This window comes from Rattus rattus, chromosome 13, assembly GCF_011064425.1.
Source record: "Rattus rattus isolate New Zealand chromosome 13, Rrattus_CSIRO_v1, whole genome shotgun sequence".
Taxonomy (NCBI): Eukaryota; Metazoa; Chordata; class Mammalia; order Rodentia; family Muridae; genus Rattus; species Rattus rattus.
The window spans coordinates 32,456,926-32,483,818 of record NC_046166.1 but is presented as its reverse complement, the minus strand read 5'-3'; the positions used below and the strand labels follow the sequence as shown (position 1 = coordinate 32,483,818).

The window sequence follows — 26,893 nt, the reverse complement described above, 5'->3', positions numbered from 1 at the left end:
AGTCTATATTACACTGTTACACTGTCCAGACTTTTAACTGCCAAAACATGAGTTGAATAAACTTTGTTTCTTCATAGGTATATTTCCCTGGTGTTTTGTTATAGTAACAACAAATACTAAAATACTGTCATACTGTCACACACACACACACACACACACACACACACACACACACACACACACGTAGCCAGAACCAGAGTCATGTGGGTGGGTTCACATGCTGTTGCTGCTGCACTTGGAGTAAAAAGAAAGGGACATTAAAAAACAAAACAAACAAACAAAAGAAAACTGGAGAAAATGGGGCTGTAGAGCGCATGACCGTGTGTAAAGAGTGGGTTCATCAGGTGTGAAGCACACACTGTGTGCAGCTGGGGAATCAGTATCATTCAAGCACGTGGTAGAGTGGGGCATCATGGGAGGACTGTTCTTTTGTTTCTAAAGAGAACGTGAAATCTATCCTTTTACTTTTGCTTATTGTATTGTTGGTAGATCAAAAGTAAGCAAATAAAAGCTATTAGGGTACCTATGAGCTTAAGAACATCCCTACTCCAAATATCTGGAATGGCTTTTTAATTATTATGAAGCTATCAATAGTTTTTTATTTGAATCTTCTTGGCTTTCATAGTCTCTGGCGAAAAGTCTGGTGTGATTCTGATAGGTCTGCCTTTATATGTTACTTGACCTTTTTCCCTTACTGCTTTTAATATTCTTTCTTTATTTTGTGCATTTGTTGTTTTGACTATTATGTGACGGGAGGTGTTTCTTTTCTGGTTCAATCTATTTGGAGTTCTGTAGGCTTCTTGTAGGCTTATGGGTATCTCTTTCTTTAGGTTAGGGAAGTTTTCTTCTATGATTTTGTTGAAGATATTTACTAGTCCTTTAATCTGGGACTCTCTTCTATACCTATTATCCTTAGGTTTGATCTTCTCATTGAGTCCTGGATTTCCTGTATGTTTTGGACCAGTAACTTTTTATGCTTTACATTATCTTTGACAGTTGAGTCAATGATTTCTATGGAATCTTCTGCTCCTGAGATTCTCTCTTCCATCTCTTGTATTCTGTTGGTGATGCTTGTATCTACGAGATCCTTGTCTCTTCCTTTGGTTTTCTATATCCAGGGTTGTTTCCATGTGTTCTTTCTTGATTGCTTCTATTTCCATTTTTAATTCCTTCAACTGTTTGTGTTTTCCTGGAATTCTTACAGGGATTTTTGTGATTCCTCTCTGTAGGCTTCTACTTCTTTATTTATGTTTTCCTGCATTTCTCTAAGGGAGTTCTTCATGTCTTTCTTGAAGTCCTCCAGCATCATGATCAAATATGATTTTGAAACTAGATCTTGCTTTTCTGTTGTGTTTGGATATTCCGTGTTTGCTTTGGTGGGAGAATTGGGCTCCGATAATGTTATGTAGTCTTTGTTTCTGTTGCTTGGTCTCCTGCATTTGCCTCTCGCCATCAGATTATCTCTAGTGTTACTTTGTTCTGCTATTTTTGACAGTGGCTAGACTGTCCTAAAAGCCTGTGTGTCAGGAGTGCTGTAGACCTGTTTTCCTGTTTTCTTTCAGCCAGTTATGGGAACAGAGTGTTCTGCCTTCAGGCGTGTAGTTTTTCCTATATACAGGTCTTCAGCTGTTCCTGTTGGCCTGTGCCCTGAGTTCACCAGGCAGGTCGTTTGGAGCAGAAAAGTTGGTCTTACCTGTGTTCCCAAGGCTCAAGTTTGCTCGTGGGGTGCTGCTTATGAGCTCTCCATGGGGGCAGCAACCAGGAGGACCTGTGCTGCCCTCTCTGGGAGCCCCCGTGCACCAGAGTCCCAGATGGCATTTGGTGTTTTCCTCTGGAGTCACAGATGTGGGCAGAGTGCAGTCTCTTCTGGTTTCCCAGGAGTGTCTGCCTCTCTGAAGGTTTAGCTCTCCCTCCCATAGCATTTGGGTGCAGAGAACTGTTTATCCAGTCGGTCCCTTCAGGTTCTGGTGGTGTCTCAGAAGCAGCAGACCTGCTGCTCCTGGGCCCTTATCTACGGGAACCCAGACGCCGTATACAGTTTCCTCTTGGGCCAGGGATGTGGGCAGGGGTGGGCAGTGTTGGTGGTCTCTTCTGCTCTGCAGTCTCAGGAGTGCCCACCTGTCCGCCGGTGAGCTCTTTCTCCCACGGGGTTTGGGAGCAGTGAGCTGGAAACAGGAAGCACGAGACTGGGACTCCTGCTAAAAACCGGAAGTGTCCGGTCCTAGAGGAATTTTGCCTCTGTGTGTCCTGAGGCCACCAGTCAGGTTGCTTGCAGCAGAAAAGTTGGTCTTACCTGTGGTCCCAAGGCTCAAGTTTGCTCGTGGGGTGTTGCTTATGAGCTCTCCTCGGGGGTCGGCTAGATACTTTTTAAAAAGCTATTATGAGTGGGATTATTTTCTTGATCTTTTCCCCTCAATATGATAGATAGTTTTAAGTTATCTTCACACAGACTAGAATAATTTTGGGAGAGGAAACTTCAATTGAGAAAAAGCCCCCACAAGATTAGCCTATGGGAAAGTCTATAGTACATTTTCTTAATGAGAGACTCCAATGGGAATAAATGTCTGCCCAGTGTGGAACTACTACTCCTGTGCTAGTGATCCTAGGCTATAAGAAAGCAAGCTCAGGAGCTCAGGAGCTCAGGAGCTCAGGAGCTCAGGAGCTCAGGAGCTCAGGAGCTCATGAGCTCATGAGGAGGAGTTCCTGCCTCCAGATCTCTGCCTTGACTTCTTTGGAAGATGGACTACAAACTGTAAGATGAAATAAACCCTTTTCTCCAAAAGTTGTTTTGACCATGGTATTTTTATTGCAACAATGCAAAGCCTACATAAGATACTTAGTATGTTTGTAATTTCTATATAGGAAGGTTACTGATTTTTTATGTTACTTTCTGTAAAAGTAGTATCCCACTACTTCTATGAATATTTGTCGGGTGCAGGAGTTTTCTAGCAGGGTCTTACAGTCTTTCATGTGCCGAGTCATATTACTTTGGCATCTTCCTGTCTCACTTTAGCCCATTTAGCATCTCTTCTTGTTGTACTGCTCTCGATATAACCTTGAGCACGATATTGAACAGGAGTGGAGACTTGGCAACCTTGTCCTGCTTGTGATAATAAGGAACAATTTCAAAACAAAACACAAAGAATGTAAAAATAAAAATGAATTTGATATTTTAAAAAGCTACTCAAATTCCTTACAAAGTAGATGGTGATTTATAGGAGTACAGAGGGTGGCCCTGAGAATACAGCCTGAAAGTTAACGAGAGTTCACCCCCAACATGTTTCATAAGTCTCAAAAAGCTTATTTGAACCTGGCTTAAATGTAAAAGGGACTTTTATTTTTAGTTTATTTAACAAATATGCTAGGGGACATATTATTCTCAAGTAATTCTATAGAGGGACAAAACGATTAAGTTGAATCCATTTGTGGACTTCAACCTGAGCAAGTGCGAGAGTCAGTCAGGCATGGGTGGCAAGCCTGTATTCATTTGCAGCCATATGAGTGAAGGAGGTGTATCTAGAGTTCAGAAATGTCCTGGTAACATTCTGTCTCACTGCATGACAAATATCCACAAAGTCTGGGTGTGTTTGCTAAGGGACAGTTGCCTAGACCTGTCAGTAAAAGTGTTGCCAACGTTGGACTTAACAACCACCAAACCAACCCCTGCGTGCTTTACATAATTTATGTGTGCATATGCACAAAACACAGCACACTCAGGAGCCATATGTCCCTGCTGGTAGTTATGCCTCTGCCTCTGCATCTGTTCACCAGCAGTGTATGGGGATGGTCTTTTTCACTTTCACCTTGAGAAGCCTTTTCAGCTACAACTGAGAAAAGATCAAACTGCTAGTCCTGCTTTTAATGGCCCATCCGGCCTGATCCCTAATTTGCATACTGTCATATCCACACTCCCCTCCCCTGTGTTGATCCTCCCAACACCCCTATAAACGTGAAGAAAATTATTACAGTGATTAATGTCACATATCTATAGTAGAGCTAATGACATAGAGATTGGCTGGGAGCCTGAATACCAAGGGCAGAAGAAGTTATACAAAATGACTCTGGGAGGACGTATCTATGAAGCAGAACTTCTGGAGTGGCCTTGCCAAAGGCGGACCATTGGGCTTCCAAGACTGGAGTCACCATCAACCTCCCTTACTTCATGTTCAGCTTATGAATGTGAGGGCAGGACCCTGAGTGAGCAGCTTAACCTCTCTTGCTTTGCATTCTTTGCCCTTTAAAGTGAGTTCTGACTCAGAACTGATTCTTAAACTGTGTATCACAGATGACTTGAGAGTTCTAGAAATCATTGGAGATCTTTGATCTTTTTAAAGTTTCAGAAGAAGCCCCAAAACTCTGAACTTTGATCCCCAGTGATCCCCATTGATACCTCATTTTATATTTGTAAACATTTCACTTTAAATCTCATGAGACTCAACCACTGAAGCACATTTTTAGAATACCTTAGGAAGTGTGTGAGATGATTATCTAGAGATGAAAACCTTTGAAAAATGTAAATTGCCAATAAAAAGTATTCATAATGTACAAAAGATGTCCATAAATAAGGAAAATCGAATTTAATACAGAAGCCAGGTGAGACAGTACAAGGGGACAGAGGAAGAATCCCGAATGAGCAATTACACATCAAAGCACACCATGATAAAATACCCTTTAAATTCATAAAATGTAGAAGATCACACACTATGGTTAAGGTTCTTGTTAATTATATCCTTAAATTCTTCTGGCTAGAGTTCAGCCAGTGCAATTGTCTTGCAATCTATGGAAAAGTCTAACAAAGGTGACACAAGACATCCTGGTAAACAACAGTGCCATGCTGTGGCTTTGCTTTGAATTTTCCTCCCGACACTTTAAAATGAAATAATATTTGTACTATTCATGCAACACTGCAGGAAACTGCCAAAAAAAAAAAAAAACCCAAAAAAACCAACCAAACAAACCACCCATGTACACTAACTGTTGTGGAGAAATGAGACTGGAAACCTTGACTCTTGCGTGCTCACTTAAAGAGTTTACCTTGTGAGACAAATGAGACACCAAATTCAGAGATTTGCTGAAGAAAAATTAGTCTGAAGGCATTTTAGAAGGGAAAAGAGAAAAGAACAAAAGTTGAATATGGCTACACAGGAGACTTACGTTACACAGTAGTGCACACCCGTAATCACAGTACTTGGAAAGTAAAGTCACCAGCATGAGAATTCAAAAACGTCCTTGCCCTAAAAAGAATTCATGGCCAGCTCTGTCTGAAGGCATCCTGTCTGAAAACAAGCAAAAAGAAAAATAACTGTAATGGAGACAGGAGATAGGAGTGAGAAAGGAGAAATCCTAAGCAAAGGGAATCAAAGAACTATTGGTTGGTGGGATCAAGAAAAAAGAGGAAATGGAGTTGGCTATTCTACCTAAATGTCACCACCAAAAATAGTGTTGGGTGGAAAGCCATCTTCAAAGAGACCAGTCTTCTAGTGTGTCCATCAAAACAAGGCATCTCCAATTTGTAAATCTGTAAAATTAAGTACATTTATTTGCATAGGCTTAATTTCTATGCATATAATAGGATTTTTCTGTTATTATCTTTAATCTTTTCTTTTCTTTTTAACCGTCCAGTCATTATCTCCCTCCTGATCTACCCTCCAACAGTTCCTAATCCTATTACTCCTCCCACCTGCCTCCAAAAGGATGTCCCCACCTCATCCCACTCTGCTAGGCCTCCCGACCGCCTGAGACCTCAGTTCTCTCAAAGATTAGCTGTGTCTTCTCTCACTGAGACCAGACTAGGCAGTCCTCTGCTGTATATGTGTCAGGGCCCTCAGACCAGCTGATGTGTGCTGACTATTTGGTGGCTTAGTGTCTGAAACATCTCAGGAGTCCAGTTTAGTTGAGACTGCTGGTCCTCCTATGGGATCGCCCTCTTCCCCAACTTCATCCAGCTTTTCCCTAATTCAACTGCATGGGTCCTGGGCATCAGTCCATTGGTTGGGAGTAAGTGCATCTGTCGCAGTTAGCTATTTGTTCAGCCTCTCAGAGGACAGCAATGTTAGGCTCCTGGCGGTGAGCACACCATAGCATCAGTAGTAGTGTCAGACCTTGGAGCCTCCCGTTGAGCTCGATCCCAATTCGGAATGGGTACTGGACCTCTTTTCCTTCAGTTTCTTCTCTATTTTTGTCCTGCAGTTCTTTTAAACAGGAGCAATTCTGGGTCAGAGTTTTTGATTGTGGCATGGCAACCCCATCCCTTCAGTTGATGCCCTGTCTTTCTACTGAATGTGGACTCTACATGTTCCTTTTCCCCACTGTTAGGCATTTCATCTAAAGTCCCTCCCTTGGAATCCTGACAGTTTCTTACCTCACAGGTCTCTGGTACATTCTGGAGGGTCCCTCTCACCTCCCAACTCCTGAGATTGCCTGTTTCCATTCTTTCTGCAGTCCCTTAGAGCTTCAGTCCTGTTCCTCCCCCCAATACTGATCATGTTTTTTTCCCTTCCCCTCCCCTCTCCAACCCAGGTCCCTCTCTCCCTCTGCCCCTCTGTGATTGCTTTCTTCTCCCCAATTTAATATGACATTTTCACCTTTATTTCTGCATAGGTTAACTTACCAGTTTTAGGTAATGTCTTAGAGTGCCCTCAAGGAATCAAATATCGTCTTCTTAACACTAGGAGCTACTTGTTTCTCTTCTCTCATAGAATCAGCCCTGTCTTCTCTGTTGTCTATTCTGGGACTGATCTTCAAACCCAAATATCCTCCACACTGTTCATCTTAGCCATCTAACTAAAGATGTAAAATACATCTTTAAATTATGTTTTTTCCCCTGACAAGTGAGGAAGTAAAATGGTTAATTATATAGAATAAATTATATAATTGTAATGGCAAAAGTAGAAAATTATTTGCTTCCCAGTTCATATCGCCTTCCTTTGCTCAGTTTCCTAGTGGGCAATGAGCTAACGCAGGTAAGTGCTTACTCTTAGAGCTCCTTCTTTATATTCAGAGGTACTGACTGACAGATGAAAAAATTGCTATAGGAAAGGAGTGTGTTGAAACCCCTCTCCATAGCAACTGCCAGAAGAGACTCTTTGTACAGTGTAATGTAAGGAAGGAAGCCTGATTAGATAATAATTTGTACCTGATGGAAAATCTCCCACACAGAGGTAATAATAAAACATGTGTTTGAGACTGACTAAAGTTAGGTATTACTATGTTGTTGTTGGGTTTGTTGTTGTTGTCTATTTTTTGTTTTTTGTTTGTTGGGTTTTTTTGTTTTTTGGTTTTTCAAGACAGAATTTCTCTGTATATCCCTGACTTTACTGGAACTCACTCTATAGAACAGACTGGCCTTGAACTTGGAGATCCTCCTGCTTCTGCTAAATGTACTATGAAGTTTTAAAGCTTGTTACTAAATACATTGCCATTGTTGGGAAGACTGTTACATTGAAAATTCTGTGTGATACTCAAACATTTTTATTTTTCCAATGACAAAATGCTATTGGATAAGTATGAGTTTCTAAACAAAATGCTTGGTACATGTAAGAGATATTGTATAACTCAAACTAATCATATTCTACAGTACAAGTTTCAACTCTCTGCCCCTATAGGCATGGCCGGTAAGCTGCTGTATCACATGTGCGTCAGTAGGTGGCAGTCAGGAGAGAGGCTGTGTCTATGCACACTGGTCTGACCTGTGAACGTCTGAATGATTAGCAGCCTAACATTCCCTGAAAAAAGTGGGCCTGAGATGACCACCAGGTCAGTACCAGGGGCCTCTGGGTAGGGAGCTAGCCTGGGATGAACAGCACTCTAGTGCCAGGCAGGCCTAGATAGGCTCTCAGGACAGGGAGCAAGGTGGAAACTAGAAGAATCCTGCCTGGGACCACTGGCTCCTGACAAGAATTAGCCTGAGACAGACAACCCTCGCAAGGGGCCACTCAGGTGTGGGCTGGGCGAGAAACAAGCCAGAGATGACCGCAGACTGGCACCAAGGGGTCTAGACAAGGAGCTAGTCTGAGATGACAACCAGACCAGCACTGTGTAGGCTGGAATTAGAGCAGACTATGCCTAAGATGACCTCTGCCTGGAGCCATAATTCACAAGTGGGGCATAGCACTCATGAGACCACTTCTGAGATGATCCCAGACATGTAGAGACCCTGGGCACCTCTAAGAGAAGCAAGTAAGTGGTGGAGAAATGGAAGAGAAAGAGAAACAGAAGCAAGTAGGCACAATGAAGAGAGGCAAAACTGGAGACTCAAGCATAGTGAGGAACAGGAACAGCCTGATATGAGAAGCTGGTGAAGCTACCTTGGTAGGGTCCTAGCCTGTGCTACCACTGAGGACCAAATCTGTATCTATGGCCCTGCAACAGCATGGGTCTGTTACCATCAAAGGCCAGGTAGACATCCCTGGTCTTGGCTGCCCTTAGACACATGTCGATGTCTGAGTGCTATGCGGAACTGGCCCCACCACTCACCTAGGCATCCTGGGAGAACTGGCCCTAGGAGCATGACAGCAGGAGAGCTGATACTGTCCCTAGCCAGCTGAAGTACTTAGGAAAGTGGGCCCAAGAATGCAAGCCCCGCCTGGCCCTACTACTTGTCTCCTGTGTGGTGGTATGGATAAGGTGGGGGAGATACCCTCCTCCTGCTCATCCCTCACTACCTGCAGCAGGTGGGAAACCTGGCTCTGAGTCATGAGAGCAGGAGAGCTGACCGAGTTTTTCACCAGTAGCTGCAATCAGGAGAGTGGGCCCTATACCTTGCCTGGATAGCACAGTAGCACTGATCTTGGTGGTCAGGGTATGGGCAGCCAGTACTGAGGGCATGAGCATGAAGAGGCCCTCCCACTTTTTTGATGTAGTGACATGGGCAAGGGAGCGATCCCCCCTCTTACCCCTTGCCATCCAGGGCAGGCCGGAGAGTTGACCCCAAGGTTATCAGAGTGGGAGGCAGACCTGACATCTCTCCTGGGCTGCACAGTAGAACTGGTCCTGGATGTGGGGGTTGCTACTAAGCCCACCCCAGGGAGTAAGTATGCGAGAGCTGGTGCTGCCTCTTTGCTGTGCGGTGGCCTTGGTGTAAGAGATGCCCTCCCTTCCCTTTTGCCCTTGCCACCTGTGGTGGTCAGGAGAGTTGGCCCAGATGGTGTTATGAGAAGAGCAGAGCTCTGCCCCCCCCCGCCCCCAGCACAGCTGTACCCAGTTTGTTTCGTGCCCATTAGCTATTTCATACTGTTGCTGTAATTGACACAGAGAAGTAATTTGACTTAGCGCAGGGTCAGGCTGTTCACATATCCCGCTATGTTCTGTATGTTTTGAGGTTTGTTAATCTTAAGAAAATCCACAAAGCTTTTCATTGGAACTGTTATGCCTAAAATGTCTTGAGTCAGAGCTGACAACCACTGGGCAGCACTTCTTGTAGTGGTTTTTGTGGGCTGGTTTTTTCTTTTTTACTTTATAATCATACCCTGAGAAATGTTTGTTGTCATAGCTTTAGCTCTGAAGTCTGAACTATGCCCCTGATCTGATCAGTATTAGGGTGTATGTTCAATAAACCATCCCTATCTGACTGTGATTGGTATTTATGTGGTTTGTGGAGTGACTGATAGGCCCCAACAGAGAGCTGGCCCTGCTCCTCACCTGCTTCAGCATGTAGAAGAGTATGCCCTGTATGTATATCCCTGGACAGGGCAAAAGGGTTAATCTTGATGGCAGGGTGAAGGTGAGCCAGCCCAAGAGTGTGAGCCTGGCAGAGCTGACCCTGCCCCTCACCTGCTGCATCATTTGGGAGAGGGGAGCTGGCCCTGGATGTGGGGGTTGCAGGTCAGCTGGCCCTGGAGGGAGAAAATGCAGGAGAACCCATCCCTACCTCATGCCTGCTGTGTCATGGCATATACATCTGTGACAGGCAGGGGTCATGATTGTCCCTCACCAGCTACAACACTCAGAAAAGTAGGCCCTGGACATCACCTGGGCACCAGGGTAGAGCTGGCCCTAGTGTCAGGGTAGGGGCTGTTGTTGGTAAGCCAGCCCCCAGAGTATAAGAGCCAGAGAGCTGGCAGGCTGACTAACTCAGATACCTCTCAGGCCCAGATTCATGGATTTGAACTGATCTATCGCAGCATATAACCCATCGATGAACTGCTGGAGTGCATGAAGGGACTGGTTCGACAGATCCGGAGCTACAGGGTCTTCAGACATAAGGCGAAAATGGGATTTCTGAGAGGAGTCCCAGTGAGGTTCCAGTATTGATAGAGTAGCAGAAGCTAGAGACCTTATACCAGACCAACGAATCACCGCAATGAACATTTGCAAGCCAAGTGTGTACAAAAGGGCATATTGTGTGGCATACTGTGACATACTACAGCTTCCACGATGTGTTTTTTCCTCTCTGTCCTGGGTGGAGGGTGCAAGGTTAGAGGGGGTAAGTACAGGGGGCGGGGGAGTGAGACAAATGGGATTGGGATGTAAATTCACAAAGAGCCAATAAAAAGTTTAAAAAGTGTCAATATGGAGGTTTACACCTGTAATCCCCTGGCTGTAGAGGTTAAGATGGGAAGGTGTTAACACAGAGGAGGACAGCCTATATAATGATAGCTTTTGCCAGAAAATAAAAGGGTACCAACTGCTTTTAGTAGTTAAGGTCCTACCACTGTTTAGCAGCATGAATGTAAATAGCGTAGTATACAGTCACATAGAAAGCTTCATGGCAGGGGGTTGGGGATTTAGCTCAGTGGTAGAGGGCTTGCCTAGCAAGCGCAAGGCCCTGGGTTTGGTCCTCAGCTCCAAAAAAAAAAAAGCTTCATGGTGATGCAGCTTCCTAATATAAATTTAGGAAGTTCACAGTAGTGACAATTATAATTTTCCATTTTTTTTTATGATAGTGAGTCAGACTAAGTATGGGAAAATCACAGGTCAGAGTGCTGTAAGAGTGCTCAAATGCAGAACTATTGCACTTGTAACAGGATTTACTCATGAGATTGTCAGAAGATGGTTAGTCTTGCTTTGAATGCAGTTTTGCTGATTTTTACATTGTAAAAGCTGGAGGAGACACATGCTTTGCAACTGGTCTGAAATAAAGTTATAGTCTGCGTTAAAGTCTGTTTAGTGGTTCAGCAATGACATTTTTGCTTCCAGGAAAATGTCCTCGTTCTTTATAGCTTTCACTCATGGGAACAGGAAGTGTTCTGTTTTTCCCAAGCCAAAAGAGAAAAGCTCAAGGGGCCAGCCATGTCTCCTCTTTCTTTTTTTAAAAAAGGGATAAAAACTGTTTAGTTAAAAAAAAAAAAAAAGCAACTACTAATGAATATCCATCAACCTTGAGGCTATCATGAGTCTTGTTCCAAATAGATCCATGGTAAAAATAGACTTCTAAACTGCCTTGTTGAGTTTTCAACATTGAGTTTGATTGAATTGCTAATCCTCAGTTCATAGGTTAAAAGGAATATATAAATCTAAACTATATATATACATATATATGTATATATACATATATATACATACATACATATATACATATACATACACACACACACATATATATATATATACATATATATATGTATACATATACACACATGCTTATATTTATACCTGCTGGGGTTTATGGCAAAAGGAGCATGTGACTCTGGCTCCTAAAATTTCAGTTTTCCTAGGGAGCAGAATGAGATCAGGTCTGAACTGGGACTGGCTATAAGCACTAAGACTCACCTCACACCCAGTGACATACTTCGTCTAGCTGGTCTTCCTACTCTCCAAACAGTGCCACCAACTGGAGATCAAATGTAAACCATGGACCTATAAGGACATTTTACAGTCAGCCCCTAGCAATGTTTTCATGCCTGTCTTTGTGCTTCCTTTCTAGAGCCTTTCCACATGATGTTATCCATCTCATCATGACCCTTGCTTTGGTTGCGTCTGTATTTACTCCTTGATATTGGATCGTGTGCTTTCCTCTTCTTCTTGTAGTCTGATGTTTCAGTTACTCCAGGATGCTTACTGGAAGACCAACTTCCTCTATAGCCCCAATTCTTTCCATGTTACATAGAAAATGTTTTCTAATTCCCTTCTCCAGAAATTTATTAAAATGTCTACTAATGATCCCTTCTATTTTTTCTAGTAAGTTTGTAGCTTTTTCATTTCCTTGAAGAGTTATGCAAAAGAGCTTTATTTTTAATTTAATGTTTTTTAGTCTTTATAAATAAGAATCCTAAACTTGATTGGTTACACATTCTAAGCTGCACTATGGCCATCCTTTAAACATAGTAGGACAGAGAGTGGCAGTAGAAACAAAGGAAAACAGTAGTGACGATATTAGTTCATCCTGGGAGCAATATCTAGGGATACTCTACTCATTGACTCAACCACATTTAATAAATTATATTTCCATAGGCTGTATGTAATAGGTCTTGACTTCTTTCATTACATTTATTGACTCCTTAAAAGGCTGAGACATTTTTTCTTCATTTTCATCAAATAGTTGTAATTTTAGTAAACTATTTATAGTGAAAATATCTTTCTGAATTAGCTGTACCTCAAAGCTTCACATTTGAATTGGCAAATGTCTCCAACAAAGGTCATATGTCTTTTGGCTCACATATTTAGTGGTCTAGAATCAAAGCATGCCTTTGGGTAAAGGGAAATTATCCTCAAAGTTGAACATACCCAGTAAATCATGACCAAAGCCATGTTTTGTTCCTAGCAGGAATAGTAGTCTTGAGCATGTGAAGACGATCTTCTCCGTTTGTTAATAGATACAATCCACCAGGATGTTGAGCCGACATTTGTTACCCAGAACAGAGTACTTCTTTAGAATTTACCAATAATGGAAAAGTGACTTCACTGGGCAAAGTGGATGTTTATATTTATAGAAAGACTTTAGATAAAACAAGACCTACAGAAAGAAGCCAGAAATCATATTTGGGGAGTAGTTCCAGAAAAAAGTTTTAATCTTTTATTCTCACAGGCATAAAAGAATTATAATATATATTGATGGTGACAACCACGTGTATGGTTAATTGGAAATTGTAATGTAAAGGGATGGATTGCTCCAACACCATTTTAGACCTTTTCTTTATTACTACAGACAGTCTGAATCTGTGGTCTGGCAGATGCCCTGTGGTTATTTATCTAGTGTGCATACCTTTCCGCAGCTGGATTTTCAAATATGATTATAAAGTTCATGTGATAGAACTATCCTGGAGATGAATATGTCAGCAGACGTGCCTTTATTCTATGCATTTATTCTGGATGTCGCCTCACTAGGTACAAACACTGACTACAGTTTATGACATTTGGCCACAACTGTCCAATACAGAGAGCATCACTGGGGATTGTGGAGGTAATTTAAAAACACCTGGGCTTAATATTTATATCTGTGCCTTAAGTCCAAAAGCCTTGCTTTTTATAGTCCTTTGGGGGAAGATGGGGACTACATTAACACTTGTCAGCATAACAGATAATGCAGTGCTGAGACAGACTTGTAAAAATTTTTGAAAATTATACAAAAGACATGAAAAGGACATTTGAAGGGTCAGCATTTTGTCAGGATTTATAGACTTTGAAGTATATCATTTAGACTTTATTTTAGAAACATACTTTAGCGTTTGAGAACATAAAGCAAAAGTTCATTGGAATAAATTTTGAATCTTACAGTTATACGATCTTACAAAATCACTGTTTTGAGCCAGGCTCTCATGTAGCCTAGGATGGCTTTGAACTCCTTACCTAATGGGAAATGGCTTTGAATTCCTGAGTCTCTTGCTGCCACCTCCCAAGTGTTGGGATTACAGGTTTGTACCATGTTTTTGCAGTGCTTTGTGGTAGAATCTAGCTAAAAGTTCTAGTTAGTGTCGAAATTAACGAAAGTTGTAGGAGTAGCCAAACACTATCTATTAGAATTAAAGCCTATGCTGTTAGTAGGTGGCCAAGAATTGGAGAACAAGGATGAAACGGTCCTAGGGGAAAACCAAACACTACTGTCCTGCTAAGGGAATATGGTGATAAAATGACTCATAACAGCATCCTGCTATACTCACAGATCAGTATCTTGCTCAGCCATCACCAGAGAAACTTCCTCCTGCAGGAGATGAGAACAAATACAGAGACCCACAATTGGCCCATGTATAGAAACCCTCAGTCTTAAACAGGATGTCTCTATCAAACCCCTCCCCTCAGAGCTCAGGGAAGAGAAGGCAGCAATTCTAAGAGTTAATAGGGATGAAAGGCACCAAGGAAACTTGGCCTTGTAGACACAGCAGAGCTTATACACTTAGGAATTCATAGAGAGTGCAGCAGCAAGTATAGGGCCTGCACAGGTCTACGCCACATGGGGTCTCAGTTCTGATAGGCAAGTGATCACATGCTCCATCCCTGACCCATAAGTATCTCCAATTGGTAACAGCTTGCAAGGAGAAAAATGGTTTTCCCCAGCGGAGTCTGACTAGATATGCAAACTGCACTTAAAGGAAGGCCCAGCATTAGATGGCCAACAAAAATCAAACCCAATAGAATTCTTGGCATTTGTTTGTGTTATCACTGTTGTTCTTGTTTTTCGTTTTTTTTCACAATGCTTTGTCTGGGCTTCCACCTGTCCCCTAACAGAGATTTTGCTCATGTATTATGGTTTCTGATACTTTTTTAAAATAGGTTTTTTTCATGTATACAAATGTGTCTCAGTGTCTGTAAGTGTTTTTTGTATTTTTCCTTTGGTTGTTTTTTTTTGTTTGTTTGTTTTGTCCTGTTGTGATTTGTTGCATCTTCATCATCATCATAATCGTCATCATCATCAATCATTCTTATTATTATTATTTTGAAATGCTTATTTATATTTTAATGAAAGAAAGGGCATAGGTTTGTGTGGGTAGGGAAATGAGGACTATCTGGAGAGAGATTGGGAAGAAGTCATAATCAGAATATATTATATGAAAACCTATTTTCAATTAAAAAATTTGAAAACCATTAAAAACAAAAGAAACTGACCAACACGATTTTTTTCACTCTTGCTTTATGTGTTTCTCTTGATATCTCTCTTCTTAATGATTTCATTCACATGTTCTTCTCCCCCCCCCACTACCCAATAGCCGTTTAATACCAATTGTTGTACATCAAATAAAGTTCTCACTTAATCTAATGGAACCCTATAAACTGGTGGTTTAGGAGAGAGAAGAATCATGGCCTCCTCCTCTGTTCACTAGCAATCTAACAGCAATCATCTGAAGACAAGTGGAATGTAGACTGGGGACTCAGCTGTGTAATTACAGAATGGACAATGGGAATCTGATAAATCTTTCCAATAATTCACTGGTCATGTGACATTGCATTTGAAAAGTCCTTGTATAAGATGTTTCTTATTGATGACAGCAGTCACCACGACCATCCTTGGCAACTACTCCAAACAGTTTTAGTTGTTTGCAGACATTGTCTCCTTTTAAATCTCATAGTCCTGTCAAATACTTTGTTATCTCATTTGACTAAGGAGGCATGTGTATCAATTACCCCCTTATTTAATATACTAACTCCAATATTAATCTACTTAAAGTACCAATCCTTCATCAAACTTTGGAATGTGGATTTGAGTAAGCCTTTGTCACCTGGTTATTGATCTAGACAGGTTTAGGAGACCTTGACTTCCATTTAGGAATTTGGGTTATCTGGTTATTCTGGCTTATAAAGATCTAAACTAGATCAAAAACAGGTGGCAGCACATGTTGGCAAAGATGTGGAGAAAAAGGAACACTCCCCCATTGCTAGTGGGAGTGCAAACTGGTACAACTACTCTAGAAATCAATCTGGAGGTTCCTCAGAAAGTTGGAAATAGATCTACCTGAAGACAGAGCTATGCTACTCTTGGGCATATACCCAAAACATGCCCCACCATGCCACAGGAGCACTGGCTCCACTATGTTCATAGCAGTCTTATTTGTGAAAGTCAGAAGCTGGAAACAACCCAGATATCCCACAACAGAAGAATGGATACAGAAAATGTGGTTTATTTGCACAATATAATACTACTCAGTTATTAAGAACAAGGACATCATGTGTTTTGCAGGCAAATGGATGGAACTAGAAAATATCATCCTGAGTGAGGTAACTCAGACTCAAAAGGACATGCAAGGTACATACTCACTAATAAGTGAATATTAGCCAAAAAAGTATAGAATACTCAGGATACAGTGCACAGAACTCAAGAAGGTTAACAAGCAGAAGGGCCCAAGTGAGGATGCATCAATTCTACTTGGAAGGGAGAAGAAAGCAATCATGGGGGTCAGAGGGAGGGAGGGACCTGAGCGAGAGATGGAGGGGGAGGGGAAAGGCAGATCATGATCAGGTATTGGGGTAGAGGGGAACAGGAATAAAGCCCTGAGGGCCAGGAGAAAGAATGGAAACAGGAAACTCTGGGAGGTGGGAGGTGGAGGGACCCTCTAGAATATACTAGAGACATGGGAGATGATAGGCTTTCAGTACACAAAGGGAGGGATCTTAGATGAAATGCCCAACAGTAGGGAGAGAGATCTTGTAGAGTCTGACTCCAGTAGAAAGTCAGGGCATCAACTGAAGAGATGGGGTTGCCATGCCACAGTCAAAAACTCTGACCCAGAATTGTTCCTAAAAGAACTGCAGGGACAAAAATGGAGAAGAGCCTGAGGGAAAGGAAATCCAGTGACAGGCCCAAATTAGGATCCATCTCAAGGAGAGGCTCCAAAGTCTGACACTATTACTGAGGCTGTGGTGTGCTTACAGACAGAAGCCTAGCATGACTGCCCTTAGAGAGGCCTAACAAGCAGCTGGCCAAGACAGACACAGATACTTACACCCAATCAATGGTCTGAAGTCAGGGAACCCTGTGGTTGAATTATTGAAAGGCTGGAAGAAGATGAGGAGTAGGGCAACCCCATAGGAAGATCAACAATCTCAGCTAACCTGGACCCCTGAGATCTCTCAGACACTCAGGCAGCATACACTAGCTATTACTAAGCCCCTGACACATATACAGAAGAGGACTGCCTTCCTGGTCTGGCCTCAGTGAGAGAAGATACACCTAACCCTTGAAAGACTTGAGACCCCAGGGAGTGGGGAGTCCTGGTATGGGTGGTGTGGGGTGGTGTGGTAAGGACATTCTCTTGGAGACAGAGGGAAGGAGGAATGGGATGAGGGAGGATGTGGGAGGATGGCCTGGGAGAAGGGATAATGGCTGGACTGTTAAAAAAAAAAAGATTAAAGATAATTAAGAAAAAAAATCTAAGCTAGAGCTGGGCAGTGTTGGGGCAAGATTTTAATCCCAGCACTTGGGAGGTAGAGGTAGACAGATCTCTCTCTGAGTTTGAGGCCAGCCCTGATCTATAGAGTGAGTTCCTGGACAGCCAGGGCTATACAGAGAAACCTTGTCTTAACCCTTCCATCCCCTACCTCCCACCCCCTTGCAAAAAATAAAATAAAATAAAATAAAATAAAATAAAATAAAATAAAATAAAATAAAATAAATTAGGCACCATCCCAGTATAACCGGTGTTATAGAGCTCCTCAATTTTCAGCCTAGTAAACCAGGTGTGGTGCTTTGGATATGAATGGCCCCCCATAGACTCAGATATGTGAATATTTAGTCCCAAGGGAGTGAAACTCTTTGATAGGATTAGAATGAGTAAGAGGTGTGGATTTAAAAAAGAAAATGTGCTCCTGGGGTATGGGCTTTGAGGTTTCAAAAGCCCAAGCCAGGCCAGTTCCCCTCTCTCTCTCTCTCCCTCTCTCTCTCTCTCTCTCTCTGCCTCTCTCTCCCCAGATCAGGATGAGTCTCTCAGCACTCTGGGCCTGCCTGCCATGCCTGCTTCCATGCTCCAAGGTAATCCATATCACCATGATGATAATGACTGAACCTCAGGAACACTAAGCAAACCCCAGTTAAATGTTTTATTGTCTAAGAGTCATCTTGGTCATGTGACTCTTCACAGCAATAGCAGAGTAACTAAGGTATCAGGCTGTCATGTGGTGGTCTTTGAGTTCCAGAATCTCTGTAATGAAAACTTCAAGACTGGAGTACAGACTTAAAACTAGCATAGTCTTGTCTTTAGAGCTCTCTAATGGTAAAAACTGTAGGGAGCCGTATTGGATTTGGGCCTGGCCGCTTTGTGACTGTATGGCCACAGTTAAGATTACTGCCATAAAGTCTTGAGATTGTTAGAGAAAAGCATCTCCAGTGAATTTACGGCACAGGAAGAAGATACCAAGTATCTCATGAGTAAACACCCGGTGTCTCCACCGCATGACCTCTGCTGAGCCCGCTGATGCAAGTGGAACCGACACACCAGGACCACACTTGGGCGGTGGTCAAGTTACTTCTGCCTTTTGCTTTCTCGGCCTTTATCCTTGAGATTTAGGCTGGTCTTCTCGGATTTCTCCCTAATTTATTCAGGTCTCATAGTCTTTTGTTACTGAAGTCACAAGCCAGGTAGTCACGAGCCAGGGTTTCCCACTGTGCTTCCCAGATATTTTCTACCTGGAGAACTTGGGTATATAAGTGGTGAATAAAGCTACAGGAGACTCTCTCTCTCTCTCTCTCTCTCTCTCTCTCTCTCTCTCTCTCCTCTCCCTCTCTCATCTCTCTTCATCTCCTCTCCTGGCTTGACACGATAACCTGTGTGTGTGTGTGTGTGTGTGTGTGTGTGTGTGTGTGTGTGTGTGTGTGTGTGTTTTTTAATCCCACAGGCTTTCCTTGATTCTCAGTACCATGTCGGTGAAAGGCCGAAAAAAACCAATCAAGGTTTTTTCAGGTCCAGAGGGTAAGGAACTATACTCTTCTTGGGAGGTGCTTTACTGCTAACATTTCTGCATTGTTTCTCAGCCAAAAAGAGGTGTCATAATTTTCTAAATACCATACAGCTAATAAAACAAGGAACTTGGTTTAAGTACAGCCATTTGGAAGCATTACACTACACAATTTGACACAGTGTTTTCAATGTCGATGTTAAACTATTAGACTCATCTTACCTGTAACGCAAAGGGCCCATAGCAATCTTGTTGTGTCTTATAAAAAGATAAGAAAAGGAAGGAATATGTTTGTAGAAGGTGTGCTATGGTGTGGGGGAAGAGGGTGCTTCTGTGGGTCCATGCTGAGGCATCCCTTTCCCCTGAGGGACCAGTCTCACAAGATGGCATAGTAATAGAATAAACTTTATTCAGGAGTAGAGGAGTAGAGTCCAGCCATGAGTGGATGGGGTAGGTTGGGGGCGGGGTGGTGGAATGAGCCTGGTTTGCTAGGCTGAAGATTGAGAAGCTCTATAAAGCTGGTTATACTGAAATGGTGCCTAGTTTATTTTTATTTTTTTGCAGGAGCAAGAGGGTAGAGCAAGAGCAAGAGGGCAAGAGAGAGAGGAGGGGTCACCTGGCTGTTGCCAGGTAATAGTGGGGCAGAGCCTAGACTAAATGCCAGCAAGTCTCTAATTATAATTAAAAAAAATGATACACTAGCTTTGACTGTGTGCAAGCAACTTCTGTTGTTAAACAATTCATGCAAAATCTGATGGATGTAGAGGCAGAGTACAAGAGCTCAGCTCGTGACTAGAAACCCCAAGGGAAGGATGTAACATTGGAGGCACAAGCTAATGGTTCTGTAACAAACCTCTTTGGAAATGTTTCTAAGTAGGACACCAGAGGTTTCCTGGGTGAGAAAAGCTTTGGATATATGAGGTGATATTTCTGGAAAAACTAATGAAAACCAAATAAGCAGAAAGAGATTCAAAATAACATCTCTTCCTTTCAATTCCACACCCATCATTTTGAGCAAGTCTGGGTTTGTTTGATCCAAGACTAGTTTGATTCACTAATATTTATAGCTCTTCAACTATCAAAAATTCCTTTGTGGTTACTGATGTAATTATGTAATTTTGAATTCTACATGACTGTTTTCCCTGGGTCATTTACCCATGGATTTAGTTCAGGCCTAAATCAAAAGTTTTAAGTTCTCCTCTTCTTTTGATTATCAGTGAAGGCTTTAATTTCTATCTCTCTTTTTTTATATTTTATAGCAAAAAACATTTTTTTAAAAAAAAAAGGGAGAAGTTATTTCACAGGCTCCACACCGCCTGAAGATTCCCTAAGCAAGCGATTTTCACTCTTAAATTCTGCCTTTGACATTGGCTCAAAGAACAGATTTCCCTGCTCATGTTATTTTGTCAGTTAGTGGGGTGAGGGGGTGGGGCACTTGCATGTCAGTCAGAGGACAACCTGAGGGTGTCACTTTTCAACCCTGAGTCCCAGGGACTGTGCTCAGCTGCTCAAGCCTCAGTAAGTGCTTTTAGATGTTACTAAGCCAGCTTGCCTTCCCTCAGCCAAGCCCTTTGTCTCTTTGCAGTAAGGGTCACTTGTGCACCTGTTTCCAATGCCTTTTAGTTAATTTCTGTGATGGATCCTCACAGTTGCTAAATGTTACATGCACAGAGGCTCATCCCTGTAATCCTAGCAATTGGGAAGTAGAAGTGGGAAGGAGGCAGGAGACTCTGAGAGCATTTCAGAAAAGTAGTGTGTTTGACAGCAACCTGGGCTACCTGGGACTTTCTCTCAAGCCTGACCACTCTCATACAAAAGTAGAAGAAAAAAAAAGAATTGCTGTATTATGCTAATGTCCTGTCCATATCCACTTAGATAATCTTCATTTGATATTAGCTTCAGGTCAGGAAACAGTTGCACTGGATGATATCCAAGAAGATTCAGGAATTTCTTTAGTTCTTTCCGGATCCCTCACCAGAATTGATGGTCTTGTTCACATCACTCCAGCATTTCTGAAACATGTACCTTCATGTTCAGTGTCTACACATCACCCAATTCTAAAGCCAAGCCCACATTTAGGGACATTTGCTATCTCACCAACCTTCTTCTGGGTAAACAAGTCTCTTTCGTATATCTGGAATGCTACAACTGCATAATAACTCCTAAGTAATAGTTCATTTCTCTAACTTCTAGAGGCTGCAAAACCTTCAATGGAACCTTGAGCAGTTTCCGTGTCTAGATGAGGCTTCTTGTAGAGTTGTCACTTGACACAATGGCTAAAGGGACACTCCCTTCAGCCTTACGAATGGCTTATAAAAGTCATTAGTCCTATTCACTTAACCACTTCTTAAAAGCCCCACCTTTCAGTGCCATTACATTGGCAATGAAGTATCACGTGTTTGCATATGACTATTGGGGAGTTATATTCATTCCACAATACTCACCAACACTTGACACGGGGTGTGTCTTTAGTTTTACCTAATTTCTGGTACTGCGGTGATATTTCATGTGATCCTAATTTATATTTCTATGGAACTACTGCACTACTGGTTGTAAGCATATTTCAATCCAGGAATCCATTTTCAATTTTTGTCAGTATATTTACGTTCTTTTGTGAAATGTGTATCATCTCTTTGGTTCATTTTTAAAACTACTCTGTTTGCACTGGCCAGTGGGCTCAGGTGCCTGCCACTAAGCCTGATGACCTGTGTTCAATCCTTGGAATCTGCAGAGTGGAAGGAAAGAAGTAACTCGTGTAGGTTGTCCTTAGACTTCTACCTGTACACCGAGGCACAAGCTTGACCTCCCCTCCCCAGTAAAGAAAAGTATAATTTGAAGGTGATTTGCTTGTCATACAAGTAAATTGTAAAAATTGTTCACTGTATGTGTGTATGTGCATGTGCTTGTAAGCTTTTATATTTGCATATATGTGAGGCATGTGTACATTGAAGCAGATGCCAGAAGTCATATATGTGGTTCCTAAGGACTGTCTTGGAACTCACCAGATTAGGCTAGATTAGACCGGGATCCAATTGTCTTTGCTGACCTACACTAGGAGTGTAAGGTTTAAAAAAAATTATTTATCTATCTGTCTGTCTATCTATCTATCTATCTATCTATCTATCTATCTATTTATTTCTTATTTTTATCATGGATATGGGTTCTGAGGGTTAAATTCAGGTTCTTGTAATTCACATCAAACATTTCACAGACTAAGCTATGGTCCCATTCCGCATGTGTTCTTAATTGAAATCGATTGTCTGGCATTTTTACAAAGAATATTTCTCTGGTTTCTTATTTCCCTTTCTCCCTCCTTCTTTCCTCTCTTGCTTTTTCTTTTTGTCTCCTTCCTATCCTTTCTCCCTCCATCCCTCCTTCCTTCCTTCCTTTCTTCTCTTTTTCTTTGGATCAGAGTTAATTACTGTACCATGGAGCTACACCTCTCGTCTCTCTTCTGGTTTTAATGGGATGCTTTGTTTCTAATGGGATGCTTTTTTAAGGACCAAAAGTTTTTCATCTTAGTGAAGTTCAGTTTTCATTATTTCCTTCCTTGTTTGCCTTCTGCCTTCATTGTTCTGTTTTAGAATGAACCAATAGATGAACATATTTGAGAAAAGTTAAAACATAGCCTCACTTGTATACAGGTGAAGTCAGAGTGGACTAAGTTCTTTGTTTTGAAATCTCATGTGTTTTTTTCATTCTATTTAATATAACATTATTTGCTTTAATATAACAATAATGGTTTACATATAAATGAGATCTTCATGTGATCCAAGATAAAGCAACATCTTTATTTCATAGCCTAGAACAACATACCTTCAGAACATAGTCTCTAGGATGATGAACATAGAAAAAGAAATGGTTAATTGCTTCAGAAATCATAGCATTTTTAGTCAAAATGATTTCAGTGCAAACGAAAGGGGGGAAATCCATAATTAAAAGACAAAAGAGGAATTTTATGTACACACAAATATATGTGTATATAGGTACATGTAATGAACTCTGTTGTATTGTTTTCTGACCATCAAAGATACTATTAGTTTTATGAACATTTACCAATATATATAGGTTACCAATAAGCCTTCATGGATGAATACACATTAAAAATTGAACATAAATGAAAGCAGATGTCTTGAGCGAAGAAGACCCAGGCCTGTCATCAACCCTTCACAGTCACTACATGTTTTCTCTAACAAGCTCATGGGCCCACAGCACATTACCAGAATTTATTGTCTTCTTCCAAACATTCTCTATGAAATTAGAATTATAATCTCCCAGAGTCCAAGACTGATGACTAAAGAGCCCCTCTTACTGAGCTTGTTCTTCCAAAGAAGTTGGAACCCATAGGAGTGCGGTGAAAACTCCATCCATAGCACACAGATGAGTTCTAGGGCACCATTAGCATAAATCTTCCTCCATGACTCTAGCCAGGGAGGAAGTAAGAGCTAAAAATCTTCATTTCTCCCTCCTCTCCTCCAAATCCAATCTGCTAGTCTAACATCCAGCTCCATAGTAGACCACCTGCTGCTGCTTCTTCTCCCTCCCTGCCCCCATCTCTATCAGATCATGCAGACCTTCCCCTCTGATTTTCTATCTCCCAATTCCAATTCATAGCTTTCTCCCAGACTGAAAATCCAACAAACATTCTCTGGGAATCCACAGGCCAACACAAAAGGGAAGAATGTGGGCCAACTGTAGATCTTTACTTCTCCCTCCTCTTCCCTGATTATGATGTAGAGAGTGAGAGACCTTGGAACACTCAGCCCTAACATGGGTATCTACATCAAATACCTACCATCAAGGCTCAGGGAAATGCAGGAAAGGAAGTGGAGAGTGTAAGAACCAGAGGGAATTGAGGACACCATGAAAACAAGGCTCTATAAATCAAGGCACGTATAAATCAATGAACTCACAGAGACCATGGCACCATGCAAAGAGGACTTTCACGGCTCTGCACCTGATGGAGTTCTAGAGATGAAAGTTAACCCTCTGTGCTTTTGTTTGTTTGTCTGTTTGTTTTCACATCTTCATACCAACAAGTGTCAGTCAATCATTATCTTTAATGTGATTTACAATGATAACCGAATCCAAGATCTTTCTGGTAGTGGGATAGCTAAAATTCCAAGAAGTTTGCTGCCTCTTTTCAGCAAAAGAAAACTGTAACAAACTATGTTGAGTACAGGATGAAGTGACTCATCGTTGCTGTGAAGTGTTAAGTCATCTGTGAAGAGACTGTGGAGGTGAACTGTACATGTGAAATGTTGGAGACACTTTATATTAAGCTCCAGATGCCTGGGACTCCTGATGACAAGGAAGATGCCCGGGATTTGCCCCAGTATGAGTACTGAGAGACCCCAAGGCCTGCTTCTTTGGTGCAAGCACCTGGTGATGTCATTTTTGCAACAATTCTTAGTATTTATCATTCTCCTTATCTATTTACTGTTCCTTCTCTTTCCTCCTTCCTTAATTAAATCGGTATTTGGTGACCTGGCAAGACCTAGTACAATATCTGCCCACTTGATATCCAGGAACTAGATGTTATCAATAATATAAAATGAAGGTTGTTCATGAATTCAAGAGAAATGTATGTTAGGGTCACTTGCTCAAGGTGGAAATGAAAGTAACCTAGAGCTGAGGGTAGGGATAAGCAAACTCACAGCTCTTCCTACAGTCTTAGTCTCAATTCTGTATAATAAAAACAGGACATTTTTATTATAAAATTGAGGATGGAATAACATACAGATATTTCCCAGAAAGTTAGTAGTGGAGTCTATGGGTTCAGGGACGATGGTTGCAGCTCCTTTGAATTCTCCATACAGGTTAGATGAGGATGTGTTTGTAGAGAGACAGATGGGGTCCAAAAATTAAAAAGACCACAGGGTCAGCAGTATGACCTCATGTTTGTCCTTTTAAGAAACCATACTGTCTCATACATATCTGAAAGATACTGATGTTATAACCATAATACTGCTGCCCCTGACCTCACTGGAGACTGGTGGTTGGGATATATTTAAAATGCTTGCTGCAAAACTTTTATGCTTGAGATTTTATAGTTGCCTTTTTTTTCTGTTCTAAATCTGTACTACTCTGTATCACAAGAAAATGTTGACACAGGAAAATAGAGAAACATTTACCCACCCCACCTATGAACTTTGTAACTCAACTTCCTTGTATGATTTCAATAAAATACTGGAGCTGAGTCAAGTCTAAATGGGCATTCTGACTCCTGAGTTTAGAAAGGTCTCAGGGAATTGAACAAGCCTGTCAATTTTCTCAACTGATGTGTTTTCTTATTCACCTAGCAGGTATCCCTAGTCCTTGACATCTCCTGTCTCTTGTTGAAGCTGGACCCCAGAAGTGAAACACTTCCCTACTAAAAATGGTCCACAGAGTGCACATAAGAGAGACAGCTTTAACTCTTTGGGTTGCTAATCTGCAGAACCCTGTGGTAAATATGAACTAGAATCAAGGCAGTTGCCTTTTCTCTGTAGAAATCAGAATCTTAACTGAAATTTTCAGAGCATTGTGCCATACCAGGGAAGCTTGACACAGCAACAAATGCTTCTTTCCATATGTCAGCAGTGTTTTGACAGTTCATGGCATATATTACAGGTCTACTGAGACCTTTGGGATTGTATTAAGGGTAGAATTTAGTTCTGTTTCTATGGAAACCATAACTACTATGTATGCCTATTAAACAAGACAGTTTGTAACATGGTATCTTATTCAACACAAATGGTCTTTGCAAGACATCACTCATCACTGATAAATTTTTCTATCTGGATTTCCACATCTGCCTGATTCAACATGTAAATATATGATATTCTACTATTAAAGGGCCAGCTAGTCATGGCACAAGTAAGCCCTGTTGCACTTCATATCTTATGTAGGAATCAGATGATTTGACCTTAAGGAGAAGAGATTCTTCCCAGCAAGGACTAACATTCCTTCTTTGAACTGATGAGACACTGAATTTCCTTAACCAATGTCCTGTCATGTTTCTGTTCATTTCTCTCCTTGGTTTACTACAAAGGGATTAAACCACTTAAAATTAAATTTGTTTGCCAATTAATTAAAATAAATAAATCCAGCTCCATGGCTGCAAGATCTTCCGACATTTTACTCCCTTTGAATCTAAAATTCTGAAGTCACTTAATGTCCCATGTGTACAGGGCAAGCAGGATTTTGGCCATTCTTGCGTTAGGTATTGAGATTTTGAAACATGAAATATGCATGTCAGTTTTTGGGAATGTATCTTTTACTTGCCTGAGGTAATGGTTGTGTTGGACAATAGTGGTTGCATTCTCTAATTCTTGGTGATGTTTTTGTATAGTGCTGGGAATTCAACCCAGTACTTAAACATGCTAGATATGTATTCCATTATTGAGTTATGCCTCTAACTCCTGCTAGTAGTTTTTATAAAGATTATAACTGTTCTAAGAGAATGAGACTCTTTCTTCTCTAATCAAATGGCAGATGAGTTGAAAAAACAATGACAACTAATTAATTATTGAAAGGTATACCAAAGCAGAATGAGCAAAACTAATATATGAAAATACATGCAAAATAAGTGTATTTGCTAGATGAAGGAAATGGAACATTGTGTGGATCAATTTATGCATGACACTCACATGCATATCTGCCTTGGACCAAGATGGCTAATACAAAGCATGGCTAACACAGGATGTCATGAGAACCCAAATGTAAACAGAAGTGCAATCTGTTCTGTAACTAGTTATTACAGAATCATACTTTTATGTGGGTTTTATATAAATGTGGTCTTAAGGTCAGAGTAGAGAGCCTTTAAGAGCCTGCCTGTATATTTATGCCTTTCAGTCTATATGCCTACCTCTAGTAGCCTGTGTGCTAGTCTGTGTAGGTGCCTGTCCTTGCTTGCATATAGTCTATGTATGTTAGCATGTGTCTAGGTGACTACTGGCATCTGCTTGCTTAGTAGCTCTGTGTCAAAAATAAAGTAGGCCTTGTCTCTCTGACTTTTCTATGTTTCTTTTATGTTTTTAGACCTCTCAAGATGTTCCTCAAGATGTTGGCTCAGAGCTTGGACTGCACACTAAGGTTCTAGAAAAGGAGAACAATTGTAATATATATGATTATAAAAAGGGATTTATGTTGT

General features: G+C 41.3%; 1 protein-coding gene and 1 non-coding gene across 3 annotated transcripts in view; one reads left to right on the top strand and one right to left on the bottom strand.

The window, feature by feature from the left end:
* Positions 1–26,893, bottom strand: part of Glra3 (glycine receptor alpha 3) — a 251,344-nt gene that overhangs the window by 133,038 nt on the left and 91,413 nt on the right. The window lies entirely within an intron of this gene.
* Positions 7,592–7,722, top strand: LOC116915128. Its single transcript, XR_004389808.1, has one exon. It is a non-coding gene; the product is annotated as a small nucleolar RNA SNORA17 (small nucleolar RNA).